Source organism: Tamandua tetradactyla, chromosome 5 (assembly GCF_023851605.1).
Source record: "Tamandua tetradactyla isolate mTamTet1 chromosome 5, mTamTet1.pri, whole genome shotgun sequence".
In the NCBI taxonomy this organism is placed as follows: Eukaryota; Metazoa; Chordata; class Mammalia; order Pilosa; family Myrmecophagidae; genus Tamandua; species Tamandua tetradactyla.
In genome coordinates, this window is record NC_135331.1 from 276,160 (window position 1) to 290,521 (window position 14,362).

General features: G+C 41.3%; 1 long non-coding RNA gene across 1 annotated transcript in view; it reads right to left on the reverse strand.

Annotated features, from left to right (window-relative positions):
- Positions 1-3,809: 3,809 nt before the first annotated feature.
- LOC143682205 (uncharacterized) overlaps positions 3,810-14,362 on the reverse strand; it is a 31,141-nt gene continuing 20,588 nt past the window's right edge. The window contains exons 2-5 of the long non-coding RNA XR_013175031.1: positions 14,284-14,324; positions 6,657-6,754; positions 5,611-5,714; positions 3,810-4,141 (exon numbers count right to left, since the gene is read on the reverse strand). This is a non-coding gene — a long non-coding RNA (uncharacterized LOC143682205). The remainder of the gene's footprint in view (positions 4,142-5,610; positions 5,715-6,656; positions 6,755-14,283; positions 14,325-14,362) is intronic.

The window sequence follows — 14,362 nt, forward strand, 5'->3', positions numbered from 1 at the left end:
AGTTGACTCTGAGAAGCCTCAAGATAGAGGCAGACTGAGGAAGGCCTTGAATGCCAGGCCAAGCATTTTGGACATTAACTTCTGTGCAATAGGGAGACAAGGAAGTTTCTAAACAGGTGTCAGATCCCATTTTCAGGTTAGAAATATCATTCTTGTGGCAATGTAGAGCCCTGAAGATGAGATGTGAGTTTGTGAGATCAGAACTCAGCTCTGTGGCATCAGAATTCAGAGATGCTGAAGAATGAATAAAATGGTGGCAATGGAAAAAGATTCAAGGACCAGTTTGGAGGTGGAATAGATAGGCCTTGGTGATGGATTGAATGTGGGGACTACAAGCTTCTGTGTATGGGTGACTGGTAGGCAGTAATATGCTGCTAAATGGTATAGGACATCTGAGGGTGAAGGGAAGGGTACAGTTTTACATGCTTGTAGAACCTTCAAGGGAAGACAAAGATTTTAGTTGCCTATAAGTAGAATGTAGTTCATAGCTGAACCTTAGAGGGGGAACAAGATTGCCTGGAGAGAAAGCTGAGGACAGAAACCTAGCAAAAGCCAATAGGTAATGGTATTTGTGGCAATATCACCTCCTGGTTCTTACCCAGTGTGGTAGATTGAATTATGTACCTTGATATAGATGTGCCCTTAATCTTAATCTCAATGAATGTGAACTCATTTTAAACAGGACCTCTTAAAGATGTTATTTTTAGTTAAGGTGTGACCCAAACTGAATGAGAGTGTGTCTTAATCCAGATTACTGGAGGTCTTATAAAGAGAACCCAGAAATGACAGAAGTGAGGAAGGAGAAGACATTGCCATGTGACAGGAGATGGAGATAAACCAAGGGACCCCAAGAATTGCTGAAAGTCAGCACCAAAATGCTACAGACCTTGGGCCTTGATGATGTCTTGATTTTGGACTTCTTCCACCACCAAATTTGGGAGCCAATAAATCCCTCTTATTTAAGCCAATCCATTGTGTGATATTGTCACAGCATCTCTGGCAAACTAAGACACCCAAGCTGTCTGTTTCCTCTTCTCAACCTCCTTCTCTGGCCCCTTTCCCTGTTAATGAGCACTGTATGTTTTGTGTGCATATGTGTGTGAATGCATGCACTTGTGGGTATTTGTGAGGATGGTGTTGGCTTGAGGATGCTTGGAGATTAATGTAAATCATAGATCAGGGAGAATCTGAAGTATCAGGAGAGATGCTGGATATTTGCTCAAACAAGGAAGTGGAGGGGATGAGTTCAAGGGCTGAGCTTTGAACAAATAGAAAGGGAGGAGGAGAACTGGTATAGACAGAACAATTAAAGGGTGGAGGGAACATCATGCCTGAATGTTTCTCTTTTCCCTATGAATTGGGAAGGGAGCTGAGAGTGTAATGTAAGGGAGCTTGAGGCCACTTGAGGGACTTATGAAGAGTGAAGGCTAGACAATCAATGGTGTTCACGGGAACAAATGTTATTGAGCACTCATTGTTTACATGACTGTGTTGGGTGGTGTGCAAGGCTACAGAGAGGAATAACACAGCCCTTTGCTCTCATGGAGCTGATAGTCTTGTGATGGAGTCAAGAAGGCTCACTCCTGGTCCTAAGAATGAAGCAGAATAAGAAAATTCTCCAACAGCTGTGAGCACCATAGTGGGAGGCTGAGCCCTGAAGGGTGAGGAAAAGCTTCCCAGAGGATGTGACATTTGTGACTGGTCTTGAAGGATGTGTAAGATGTCAACAGGTCCAGAAAGAAGGAGACTGATACTTTGGTTGCAAATATAGCAAGCAGAAGGATCAATCCCTTTACTAGAAAAATAAAAGCAAATCCAAGGGGTGGGGTGAAGGGTAAGGGGTAAAGACTGTTTTAAACCAGTGTCTGCTGCTTTTTCTCCATCTTCGAGAGTGGAGATCCTCAGCAGCATCTGAACAGTAATGAGCATGTTTTGAATTATCAGATCAAGTTCTTGATTTCTTTTAATTATTTGTTTCCCCTTGCAGACACAGATTTGACTCACTGATGCTGTATTTGGCCAGCTGCCCCTCTTGAAGGTGCTCGGCAGTGGGCCACAAATGTTTCCCAAGTGAAATATGAATGCTCTGGTCTTGTATTCAGCTTCACAAATATTTCTTGTACTCCTACTATGTGCTAGTTCACGGGGAGTGCACGAACAAAAAAGTTGCCTCAAATGCTTCCAACACACACATGCAGACTGTCTCTCTGCAGGGATAGATTCTGGAAGAAGCGAGAAAAGAATGTGACAAAAGTCCCCACCAATTAGAATCCAATATGCAGAAATCTGAACACATTGCCGATGGGTCAATGATGGAGCCTTGTTACCAAAAAAAAAAGAGGCTTTCCATTTAGGTTTTGCAGGATTTCAGCTCTGTAGTTGAAGCCTCTGCATCTATAGTGTAAAATATTCGGCAGTAATCAGATGAGGATGGAATGTGGTTCACAATACTGCCAACTGAGGCTGGGAGGCAGAGATATCAAAAAGATTTAAAATTATGGACATGTGGATTTTTGGAATTAAAAAAAACTTTTGTGGCATATTTTACATATCAGATAATTCATCCATTTCAAGTGTACAATTCAATGATTTTTAAAGTGACTTCACCAAGTTGTACAAGCATCACCATAAATCAGCTTTACAACATTTCTGTCACCCCAATCTGATCTCTTATGTGCATTTACTCTAATCACTATTCCTCCCTTCCCTTACCCCAGGCAATCACAAATCAACTTTTGGTTTCTACAGATTTGCCTGTTCTGTTGGGCTCATACAATATCTAGTCTCTTGTGCTGACTCTTTTCACTTCGCATAAGGTTTCTGATAGATCTTCAGGTTTGTCGTGACTGTCAAAATTTTGTGTGCTGCCTTGGCATCCATCTCACTTTGGCCAAGTTATTTGCCTCAACATTGACTTTCAGCTTAGTTAATAAACAGCTTTTCACCCCTGGGACACAAACTTCCCCCGAGTTCCAACCTGCACCTTCAGCCACCATCCACAGCACTCACATGCCTCACCAAAAACACACAGCTGGCCCTCTAACCAGCCCCACCAACCTTGCTCCCCAGACCCCTTACCCTTCATGTATGTGTTTGCCTTAAACCAACTGATCCTAGACCCTTGAGGGAACTCTATGAGCCCCCTCCCCTGAACCACAATAAAGGCACCAGCCTGTGGGCTACTCTTGCACTGAATGTGTCTTCCCCACCTGCTGGGGTGAGCTACCTGAGCTTCACATTTGACTCCTTGTGCCATCCCCATCTCCCTAGGGCCTATGAGTAACAAACTCTTTTCTCATGTGATATTGTCTCAGTCTTTTGTGGTGTAATACCTGACCTCCACCTGGACTCAAATTCAAAACCCAGCTTAACTAATTCAAAGCAGGGTTCTTTCCAATTTTTAGCTTTTGTGAGTAATGCTGCTATGAACATCGATGTGCAAGTCTCTGCATGGGATGAAGATTTGAAATTTGGAATAAAAAGGTCTGCCTTCACTCTCAGTTATCCAGAATGTCACATCAGCTCAAAGAAAACTTGATGAGGTTTTCATGTGTAAAGCACAGTTCTAGACCTCATTGGATGAGGACAAAAGAGGACAGAGCCTCTGTCTCTAAAGAGATTGAAATGAATCCTGGAGACAGAGCATGACTGTGAAGACTACAGTTGAGTTGGCAGGCACTTCTGAATGTCAGAGACTTAATTCATGAGTATTCAAATCAGTCTGGACCTTTCATTGGCAAGTGACAGAAAACCCAAGTAGAACATGCCTTGTCAAAAGAAAAACAACAAAGAAGGAAATTTATTGGCTCACATAATGAAATGTCCAGGGCATAGTACTAGCTTCAGGCATAGCTTGATCCAGAGGCTGAGATATTGTCAGTTCTTGGTTCTTTTCCATCTCATGTATTAATTTACTGGCTCCTCACGATGATAACATAGTGCCAGTCCCTCTTCTCCTTGCATAAAAGGTCGGGTTTAAGTTTCTGTAGTAAGTGTCTACTTCTCTTCTAATAGCTTTAGAAAATCTCATTATTTTTCATTGGTTGTGATTGTTGTATTTCCACTCCTGAGGGGAGCATGACCCTCCAGTTGACCGGGTCTCCAGCCAATGTGGTCCAGTTCTGGAGTTGGAGTGATGCATCTACAAGCCAAGGAATGCCAAAGATTGCTAGCAACCACCAGAACCTAGAAGTAAGGAAGGATCCCCCCCTATGGGTTTTGGAGGGAGCATGGCCCTGCCAACACTGTTATTTCAGACTTCTAGTCTCCAGAACTTTGAGACAACTTTCTACTGTTTTAAGTAACTTAGTCTGTGGTATTTTGTTACAGCAGCTAAGAAATAACAATAGCATCCACCTTGTTCTGAACAAGATGCCATTCATGGGAGGTGGACAGCACTGCTGCTAAGCTTTCATGTGGGCTTTCTCCTTTGACGGTTTTCCATGTGAATGGGAAGGTGGCTTCCACTGTAAAGGGAAGAAATGGAAAGTATGGAAGGTATGTGAATAGCATCTCCTCCAGAAAGCTGATAAGAAAAGTATACATTACTACAAGGATAATTTGAGGTATAGTTTTCAAAATTTCACTTTGAGGAGCCCTAAGGGAAAAGATGAGTCACCCCAGGGATCCTGTGGCATGAGGGGGAGGCCAAGAACTCTGGTCTCTAGAATTCCCTTCAACCTTATGCACCCCCTTTTATTTGCCTTGTTTTTTGCCTTTCATATGATATTCCATTTGAGTAAGATTCCAAGGCTACAAAGAATTAGAAAACCAATGAGATGATATATGGTCAAGAAACTTGTAAGCTTGAAAAGAGCTAGACAAATGCTAGCTAGATAAAAAATTTTAAGCTCTCAAAACAGAAGGTTTCAGGCAGGGAGAACCCAAATTGTATTATAACTTCCAAACTACAGCTATATGGGATTTACATAATAGAATCTTTTCCAAATCCCTTATTCTTGAGATGGGGAACCTGAGACCCTTAAAGGTTAAATGACTCTCCAAAGGTTACACAAACTATTTGTGCCAAAGACTTAATCCTGGGCCTTGGGTCCCATTATCTTTAGAAATGTTATTTAACTTCTTCCTTATGGAAATCAGGTGCATACATATGTTTATTAAGCATATTATAAATTTGGTTCCATATATGGGGGTAAAATTTTGGTCTAAGGTAAGAAAGAAAGGAAGCAGGAATGCAGAACTATCCTGCTAATTTTACAATTCAAAACAATATAATTAACTAAATATAAATCCAATTTACTGTTATGTTTCCTATTCTTTATTGCCTTGAGAATGGAATAAAAAAGGGGAAGAAGTTTATATGGGGACAGATAAGGGAAAATTGAGATGAATGAGATAAAAGGGAAAAAACAGACATATTACCAAGGGGTACTGTGAGGGAATAAATATTCCCTTGCCATATAGGAGTCATTTCCCCCATTTGTTCAAAGCTTTCATTCATTCTATTAGCCACAAAGTCTAGTAAGAGCCTCATGGATATCACTTAACTCTATGAGATATCACTTGCCATATAGGAATGATATCTATGAGGTTATCATCATCCTATTTTCAGAATAGAAAACTGAGCCACAAAAGATCTAAGTAACTTACTTCAGGCTATAAAGCTGGCAAATGAGAGTTTTATTCTTGGAACTCATCTTTATGCAGGCCTTAAAGGTTCAAACTCTGCAAGATTCCTTCCATAAGGTGGTCACCTGAAACAGAAAGCGTTGGAGCAATTCATGAGCTCAGGTTAGGGTCTACATCTCCCTCCTGCAATGAGTGAGGCAAAGGAATCCCTTTGTAGAAACCCTGGTAGTTGGTTCACTGTTGGGGAACATGGGTGGGTCTACTGGTCTCCATCAAAGAGTTGCCAGGACTGTGGTGCCTGCTGTGATCTAAGGTAAGAAAGGGCCCAGAGAATGAAGACCTTGTGTGGTGGATGTGAAGATCATGCTGGGGATTCAGCTTTTGCAGCTGGTCAAACATCTGTGCCCTAGCCAGACTGAGGGGAAGCTGTGGGCCTGGGGGTCTTGTGCAGTTCTGGCTGAGCTGATTGGGGCTAGACTTCCCTATCAGCCCGAGGCAGCCCTCAGTGTGGAAATAAGCCCATATCTGAGTTATTTGGTACTTTTCTCCTCATCCCCCCTTTTTCCCCCTCTGCCTTTTTCTTTAGCACAATTCCAATCCCAGCTCTCAGCTGAAGAAGGGGAAAGGAACCTGCCCAATTCTATAGGGAGAAGATTGAGAAGTAGAGACTGGGGAGGTGGGCCTAGAAGAGTATCCTCATTGATATATTTTTGATTGGTCTATAATATTTGGATTCTCTCATGTGGACTTTCTGAAGTCTTTTCCTTTCTCATTAGAACTTCTGAGATATGTCTCAGATTCAATGGAGTGGAAAGTATCACATGCAAATGAGGACCTTTCCCTCCTTGCTGCCCATCTTTAAATGGCTGAAAGGTGAGGTCATCTACAAGCATCTAGGGGATGGGTTGGCAACCTTTTTTGTAAAGGCCAGAAAGTAAGTATTTTAGACTTTGCAGGACACACTGCCTCTCTCACAACTATTCAACCCTGCCACTATGGCATGAAAGCAGACAGACAACATAAAACAAATGGGCATGGCTGTGTTCCAGAAAATCTGTAATATTCACCTCAACAGGCGATGGACAAGATTTGGTCCCCTGGCTGTCATTTGCCAATCCCAGCCAAGAAGTTGGAGTTGCCAGAGTCGGCACATGAACACCATTACCTAGATGGAAAAGATATATCAGACTGATCCAAGACTCTGTGACCCCAGTGCAGAATTTGTACAGCCAAGAAAGAGCTTTGTGTATCAGCTGGCCTGTGTAGCCAGAGGCAATGTCTATCTGGCCTGGAAGGCGAGCTTTATATCTAAAGATCCTTGGGTGGAAGTGTGGGCCTGGACTGCATACGTGATGATACCCAGTTTGTCCAACTTGCTCCCTGGAGCTTGCCAGCTGGGGTTGGGTCAGGGCTGAGGCTACATTCAAAGGCCTGTAAACTTTGTAGAAATGCATTTCACTGGCAGAACTCATTCCATGCATGTGTTGTTCCCAGTTGGCTGGCTCCTCACGGTGTTCTCATTGAAAACTTATCAGATTTGAACCTACTGTGGGTCAGGGTAATTCCCAGGCACAACGGGGCAAAAGAAAGTGTGGGCCACACACCCCAATGCCCAGGAGGAGCCAGGGCAGGCCCAAGCATGAAGGACACAAAATAGAGGAGGACAGTAGTGGCAAGAAGCCAAGAGGAGCTTGTGGTATTGGTTTCATGGAGATGGCAGCATTTATGTTGGGCCTGGAAAGATGGGTCAGATTAAGTCAGGTGGAATAATGGACATGGGAATAGGAGGATGCAGGAATGGTTGGTGGGCAGTCAGCAGTTTAGTTTGGCCTTCATCTCTGATTTCAAATTGTATTTTCCAAATACGATCACATCTCCCATGCCACATGCTTTTCTCCCTCACCACAGAAATGAATTCCCCTCATTTTGAATCTTATGGGTTTTGACCTGTAATGCAAACCTGAGGATGCAGCAAAGTGAGGTTGCATGACTTCCAAGGCTGGGCCATAGAAGGAGTTGCAGATTCTGCCTTAGGAGTGGCCTGAGCCACCTTGGAGGAAGTCTAAGTCCTCTGAACCATCCATGCTGTGAGAAAGCTGGGCCCATGAGGGGCCATATATAGGACTGCTACTGGGCTGCCTTTGTCCCCCTCCCAGCCCAGCAACAAGCATCTGGATGATTCCAGCTCCCAGCTGCTGAGTACCCCCAGCCTTCAAATCTTTCCAGCGGAGGCCCCTTCCATTATGAGCCGAGATGAGCCATCCCCGTTTTGACCTTTCCTAATTCCTGGCTTACAAGAATCATGGGCATGATAAGAGGATTGTTGTCTTATACCACTAAGGGTAGAGTGGTTTGTTACATGGACTCTGTAGGAAACAGGAAGAAGAGTGTAGAAGACTGCTTGGTTCAGATCCTAACTGATCTTGGAGCATGTTAAATTAACAGGTCATAGAACCCCACTGAAGGGTTTTGTGGAAGGGAATGGCTTACTCAAACAGTGCTTTAAGAAAAGAAATCTGCAGAACAGTCCAGGACATGTTGGCGGATGGCGGCTGGAGAATAAAAGTGAGGAAACTCCTTATGGACATTTGGGACTAATTTAGATGAGAAATAATATCATGTAAGCTCTGGCTGTAAGAACTGAAAAGAAGGCTCAATGCAAGACACACTGGTAGGTTAGAATGGACAGGATTACTTCCTTATCCCTCCATGGTTTCCAGTACAAATTGGAGATGACTGAGAACAAAATGTCATATGTTTGGAACCTGGCTGGGCACTTGCCTCATAAAAGCAGGACTTTCTGCTTTGATTTTGCCTGAAGTTTCTCACCAACCACACAGCTGGTTTTGGGTGAAACTGTGTTCTCACAAACAAAAGGACGAATAGCTGGAACAGATCTGGGAGGATGGGCAGGCAACATTTTCCCTAAGAACAGCAGAGTAACTTTGGCCTACTTTACAGCCTACCCTGGCCCAACTGGCCAATGCCTTCTATTGGCATCTTTCCCTTCCCTCTATCACTTCCCCACACTCTACCACACCTCCTGAGATCACCTCCCAAGTAAACTACAGGTACTCCCATCCATGCACCACCTTCTTGAGGACACGATGTCTCAGATGAAAAAAAAAGGGCAAATGTTGCACAGTCCACTCCTCTCCTTGCCCCATAACACAACCTTTGTCTGAAATAAGGGAGCACATAGTCTTGGTCATCTTCTTATTTCTCAAGAAATGCTTTAGCTTCCTGGCTATAAAACAAATATGATACAATGGGTTGGCTTTACAACAGGAAATGTACTTGTTCATGGCTTCAGAGGGCTCTCTCAGCTACCAGTAGAAGCTAATCAGTTCTTTGTATCCTCTGACAAAACTGCTTTTAAGTTCTGCTCCCTCTAATGACTAGATGATATTAAGACAAGATTTAAGCATCTGCTGTGTGTAAGCACACTTCAGAGGGTGCCCCTTCTCAATTAACATGTAGTTAACCATATTAGAACACGGAGCAATCCAGAGGCTGTATGGGGAGTGAGTGCTGCTCCCTGCTTTGTAGAATTAGCTTTTGATGGAGACAAAGCAGCTTATCTTCTATGCATTTCTTTACACCTCCTTAGCTCTTTGAAGTCAGAAGTAGAGGCCATGAGGACAGTAAAAATAGGACCCTAAGGTTAGAGAAAACATGCAGATCTGAACTGTTTCCCTCTGGCTAATTTGGTAGCCTATTTGAAAACTGGAATTCAACTATTTAGTAGGAATTCATTATGATTTCCTTTTGGTGCCTCCTTTTCAGGGCATCAGGGCATCTCAAGAGTGCAGGAGTTTGTAAAGCAAGGGACATTCCTTGTTGGGGGCCAACAGGCACTCAAGAGGGACAATAATAGGTGCATAGAACTTGTGCCTATTGCAGAGCTCGTTCTAGATGCATGCCTGTCAATGAATAAAAGAGGTTTCCTCAACATTTTATTCATTTCTCCTTCTTTCACTGTTTCATAGTAAGCAAACTCCTCCCCCAAATCCCAGGTGAAATCAAGAATAGTCGGGGATTGAATCATGCCCCCCACCCCCACCACAAGGCACATTCAAGTCCTAACTTCTGGTCCCATGAATGTGAATTTGTTTGTAAACGGGATCTTCGAAGGTCCTATTAAGATGAGGCCAAGTAGAATCAGCATGGGCCTTAGTCTAAAATGACTGCAGCCCTTATAAGCAGAGAAAATTTAGACAGAAACACAGATGACTGAGCATCAGCCTGAGGACAACTAAGGAGTGAGAAGGAGACAGATCAGCACATGATGGAGGCAGAGATTCAGCCACCACCTGAATGCTACAGACTTCAGAGAATGCATGGCCTGCCATTACCCTGATGTTGGATGTCTAGCCTCTAAAACTGTGAAACAATGAATTCCTATTGTTTATGTCCACCAGTCTGGTATTTGTTACAGCAGTCCTGCATAATAAGAAGGAATACCTTTCTCCTCTAATCCTCCTCCTTTTCTTTTACTCTTCCTTCCCATCTTTTCTTCCTCCTTTCCCTTTCCAGTTTTCCTCTTCTCTACTTCTGCTTCACAAAATGTCTTGCTTAATCAAATCACATGGGTTCCAATCTTGGTTTTGCCATTTATAAACTAGATGACCTGCAAAGTCACTTGACCCTGCTGTATGTCATGGTTTGTCCATAAAATGAGATGAGACTACTTCATGGTTGGTTGTGAGGCTTGAAGGGGATGATAAATGTAGAATGCCTGATGTGGGCCACACTAAATACAGTTCCCCTTTTTCCTCCTTTCTCGTTCTTCTTGCTTGAACTTGTAAATGAGTAGGAATAACAGACTACCTCTAGAAAAGTTGCCTCTAAATGCCTTTCTAAGGTCTTGGGCTGCAATGGCTAAGGAAGGATCAGAAACCTGGGGTTCCTGATAGATAATAAGACAAATCTCAGCTCCACTCCCAGAGGGCCAAAGCATAGGGCCTGGGGACTAAGTTTCCAGGTGATTTGGATGTGTTCGCAGGCTTGGGAATCACCTCCCTAGAGGTTTAGATTTTAGGTTTAATTCAATTTACTGGATAAATACATTGGTTTAAAACTTTTCATTAGTTATTGGCTCCTATTTTTTTTTTCACATTTTTTTATTAATTAAAAAAAGAATTAACAAAACAATTAGAAATCATTCCAATCTACATGTACAATCAGTAATTCTTAATAACATCACATAGTTGCATATTCATCATTTCTTAGTACATTTGCATCGATTCAGAAAAAGAAATAAAAAGACAACAGAATAAGAATTAAAACAATAATAGAAAGAAAAAAAACAAAAAAAACAAAAACAAAAAACCTATACCTCACATGCAGCTTCATTCAGTGTTTTAACATAATTGCATTACAATTGGGTAGTATTGTGCTGTCCATTTCTGAGTTTTTATATCCAGTCCCGTTGTACAGTCTGTATCCCTTCATCTCCAATTATCCCTTCTCTTTTTTTTTTTTTTTTAATTAACGGAAAAAAAGAAATTAACCCAACATTTAGAGATCATACCATTCTACACATGCAATCATTAATTCTTAACATCATCACATAGATGCATGATCATCATTTCTTAGTACATTTGCATTGGTTTAGAAGAACTAGCAACATAACTGAAAAAGATATAGAATGTTAATATAGAGAAAAAAATAAAAGTAATAATAGTAAAATCAAAACAAAACAACACAAAACAAAACAAAAACCTATAGCTCAGATGCAGCTTCATTCAGTGTTTTAACATGATTACTTTACAATTAGGTATTATTGTGCTGTCCATTTTTGAGTTTTTGTATCTAGTCCTGTTGCACAGTCTGTATCCCTTCAGCTTCAATTACCCATTGTCTTACCCTGTTTCTAACTCCTGCTGAACTCTGTTACCAATGACATATTTCAAGTTTATTCTCGAATGTCCGTTCACATCAGTGGGACCATACAGTATTTGTCCTTTAGTTTTTGGCTGGATTCACTCAGCATAATATTCTCTAGGTCCATCCATGTTATTACATGGTTCATAAGTTTATCTTGTCTTAAAGCTGCATAATATTCCATCGTATGTATATACCACAGTTTGTTTAGCCACTCTTCTGTTGATGGAGATTTTGGCTGTTTCCATCTCTTTGCAATTGTAAATAATGCTGCTATAAACATTGGTGTGCAAATGTCCGTTTGTGTCTTTGCCCTTAAGTCCTTTGAGTAGATACCTAGCAATGGTATTGCTGGGTCGTATGGCAGTTCTATATTCAGCTTTTTGAGGAACCGCCAAACTGCCTTCCACAGTGGTTGCACCCTTTGACATTCCCACCAACAGTGGATAAGTGTGCCTCTTTCTCCGCATCCTCTCCAGCACTTGTCATTTTCTGTTTTGTTGATAATGGCCATTCTGGTGGGTGTGAGATGATATCTCATTGTGGTTTTGATTTGCATTTCTCTAATGGCCAGGGACATTGAGCATCTCTTCATGTGCCTCTTGGCCATCCGTATTTCCTCTTCTGAGAGGTGTCTGTTCAAGTCTTTTTCCCATTTTGTAATTGGGTTGGCTGTCTTTTTGTTGTTGAGATGAACAATCTCTTTATAAATTCTGGATACTAGACCTTTATCTGATATATCATTTCCAAATATTGTCTCCCATTGTGAAGGCTGTCTTTCTACTTTCTTGGTGAAGTTCTTTGATGCACAAAAGTGTTTAATTTTGAGGAGTTCCCATTTATTTATTTCCTTCTTCAGTGCTCTTGCTTTAGGTTTAAGGTCCATAAAACCGCCTCCAGTTGTAAGATCCATAAGATATCTCCCAACATTTTCCTCTAACTGTTTTATGGTCTTAGACCTAATGTTTAGATCTTTGATCCATTTTGAGTTAACTTTTGTATAGGGTGTGAGAGATGGGTCTTCTTTCATTCTTTTGCATATGGATATCCAGTTCTCTAGGCACCATTTATTGAAGAGACTGCTCTGTCCCAGGTGAGTTGGCTTGACTGCCTTATCAAAGATCAAATGTCCATAGATGAGAGGGTCTATATCTGAGCACTCTATTCGATTCCATTGGTCGATATATCTATCTTTATGCCAATACCATGCTGTTTTGACCACTGTGGCTTCATAATATGCCTTAAAGTCAGGCAGCGCGAGACCTCCAGCTTCGTTTTTTTTCCTCAAGATGTTTTTAGCAATTCGGGGCACCCTGCCCTTCCAGATAAATTTGCTTATTGGTTTTTCTATTTCTGAAAAATAAGTTGTTGGGATTTTGATTGGTATTGCATTGAATCTGTAAATCAATTTAGGTAGGATTGACATCTTAACTATATTTAGTCTTCCAATCCATGAACACGGTATGCCCTTCCATCTATTTAGGTCTTCTGTGATTTCTTTTAGCAGTTTTTTGTAGTTTTCTTTATATAGGTTTTTTGTCTCTTTAGTTAAATTTATTCCTAGGTATTTTATTCTTTTAGTTGCAATTGTAAATGGGATTCGTTTCTTGATTTCCCCCTCAGCTTGTTCATTACTAGTGTATAGAAATGCTACAGATTTTTTAATGTTGATCTTGTAACCTGCTACTTTGCTGTACTCATTTATTAGCTCTAGTAGTTTTGTTGTGGATTTTTCCGGGTTTTCGACGTATAGTATCATATCGTCTGCAAACAGTGATAGTTTTACTTCTTCCTTTCCAATTTTGATGCCTTGTATTTCTTTTTCTTGTCTAATTGCTCTGGCTAGAACCTCCAACACAATGTTGAATAATAGTGGTGATAGTGGACATCCTTGTCTTGTTCCTGATCTTAGGGGGAAAGTTTTCAATTTTTCCCCATTGAGGATGATATTAGCTGTGGGTTTTTCATATATTCCCTCTATCATTTTAAGGAAGTTCCCTTGTATTCCTATCTTTTGAAGTGTTTTCAACAGGAAAGGATGTTGAATCTTGTCGAATGCCTTCTCTGCATCAATTGAGATGATCATGTGATTTTTCTGCTTTGATTTGTTGATATGGTGTATTACATTAATTGATTTTCTTATGTTGAACCATCCTTGCATACCTGGGATGAATCCTACTTGGTCATGATGTATAATTCTTTTAATGTGCTGTTGGATACGATTTGCTAGAATTTTATTGAGGATTTTTGCATCTGTATTCATTAGAGAGATTGGTCTGTAGTTTTCTTTTTTTGTAATATCTTTGCCTGGTTTTGGTATGAGGGTGATGTTGCCTTCATAGAATGAATTAGGTAGTTTTCCCTCCATGGCTCCTATTTTTTAATAGGAGCCTAGTTGTTAAATCAAAGATGTTTTTCTCTGATGCACATGCTGTATGTTTTTGGCAGAGTGAGTTGCATCAGTTTCCCAGGGAACTGAAAGTAGACCAGGTCTGGGGATCTAGACTAAATTCAGATCTAGTTTCAGATCTAAAACTAAATTCAGTTTTAACCATCTTGAAGCTCATGACTTTCATTTCTAAAACACACTGGTGTCTTCCCTGCAGATTACATAGCCTGTCTTTGGTCAGCAGGTAGCCTTGGCTTCTTACACTTGTCATCTTGCTCTTTGGTCTACTACAAATGCTGTGCTGATGCTCCAAGTCAGTGATTCTCAGTGGCAGACTCAATTGATGCTGTTTAATATTTCTGGATCAAGAAATAGAAGTTTGGGCAGGCCACGGTGGCTCAGCAGGCAAGAATGCTCACCTGCCATGCCAGAGGACATGCGTTCGATTCCTGGTGCCTGCCTATGTAAAAAAAAAAAGAAGAAGAAGAAGAAGTTTAT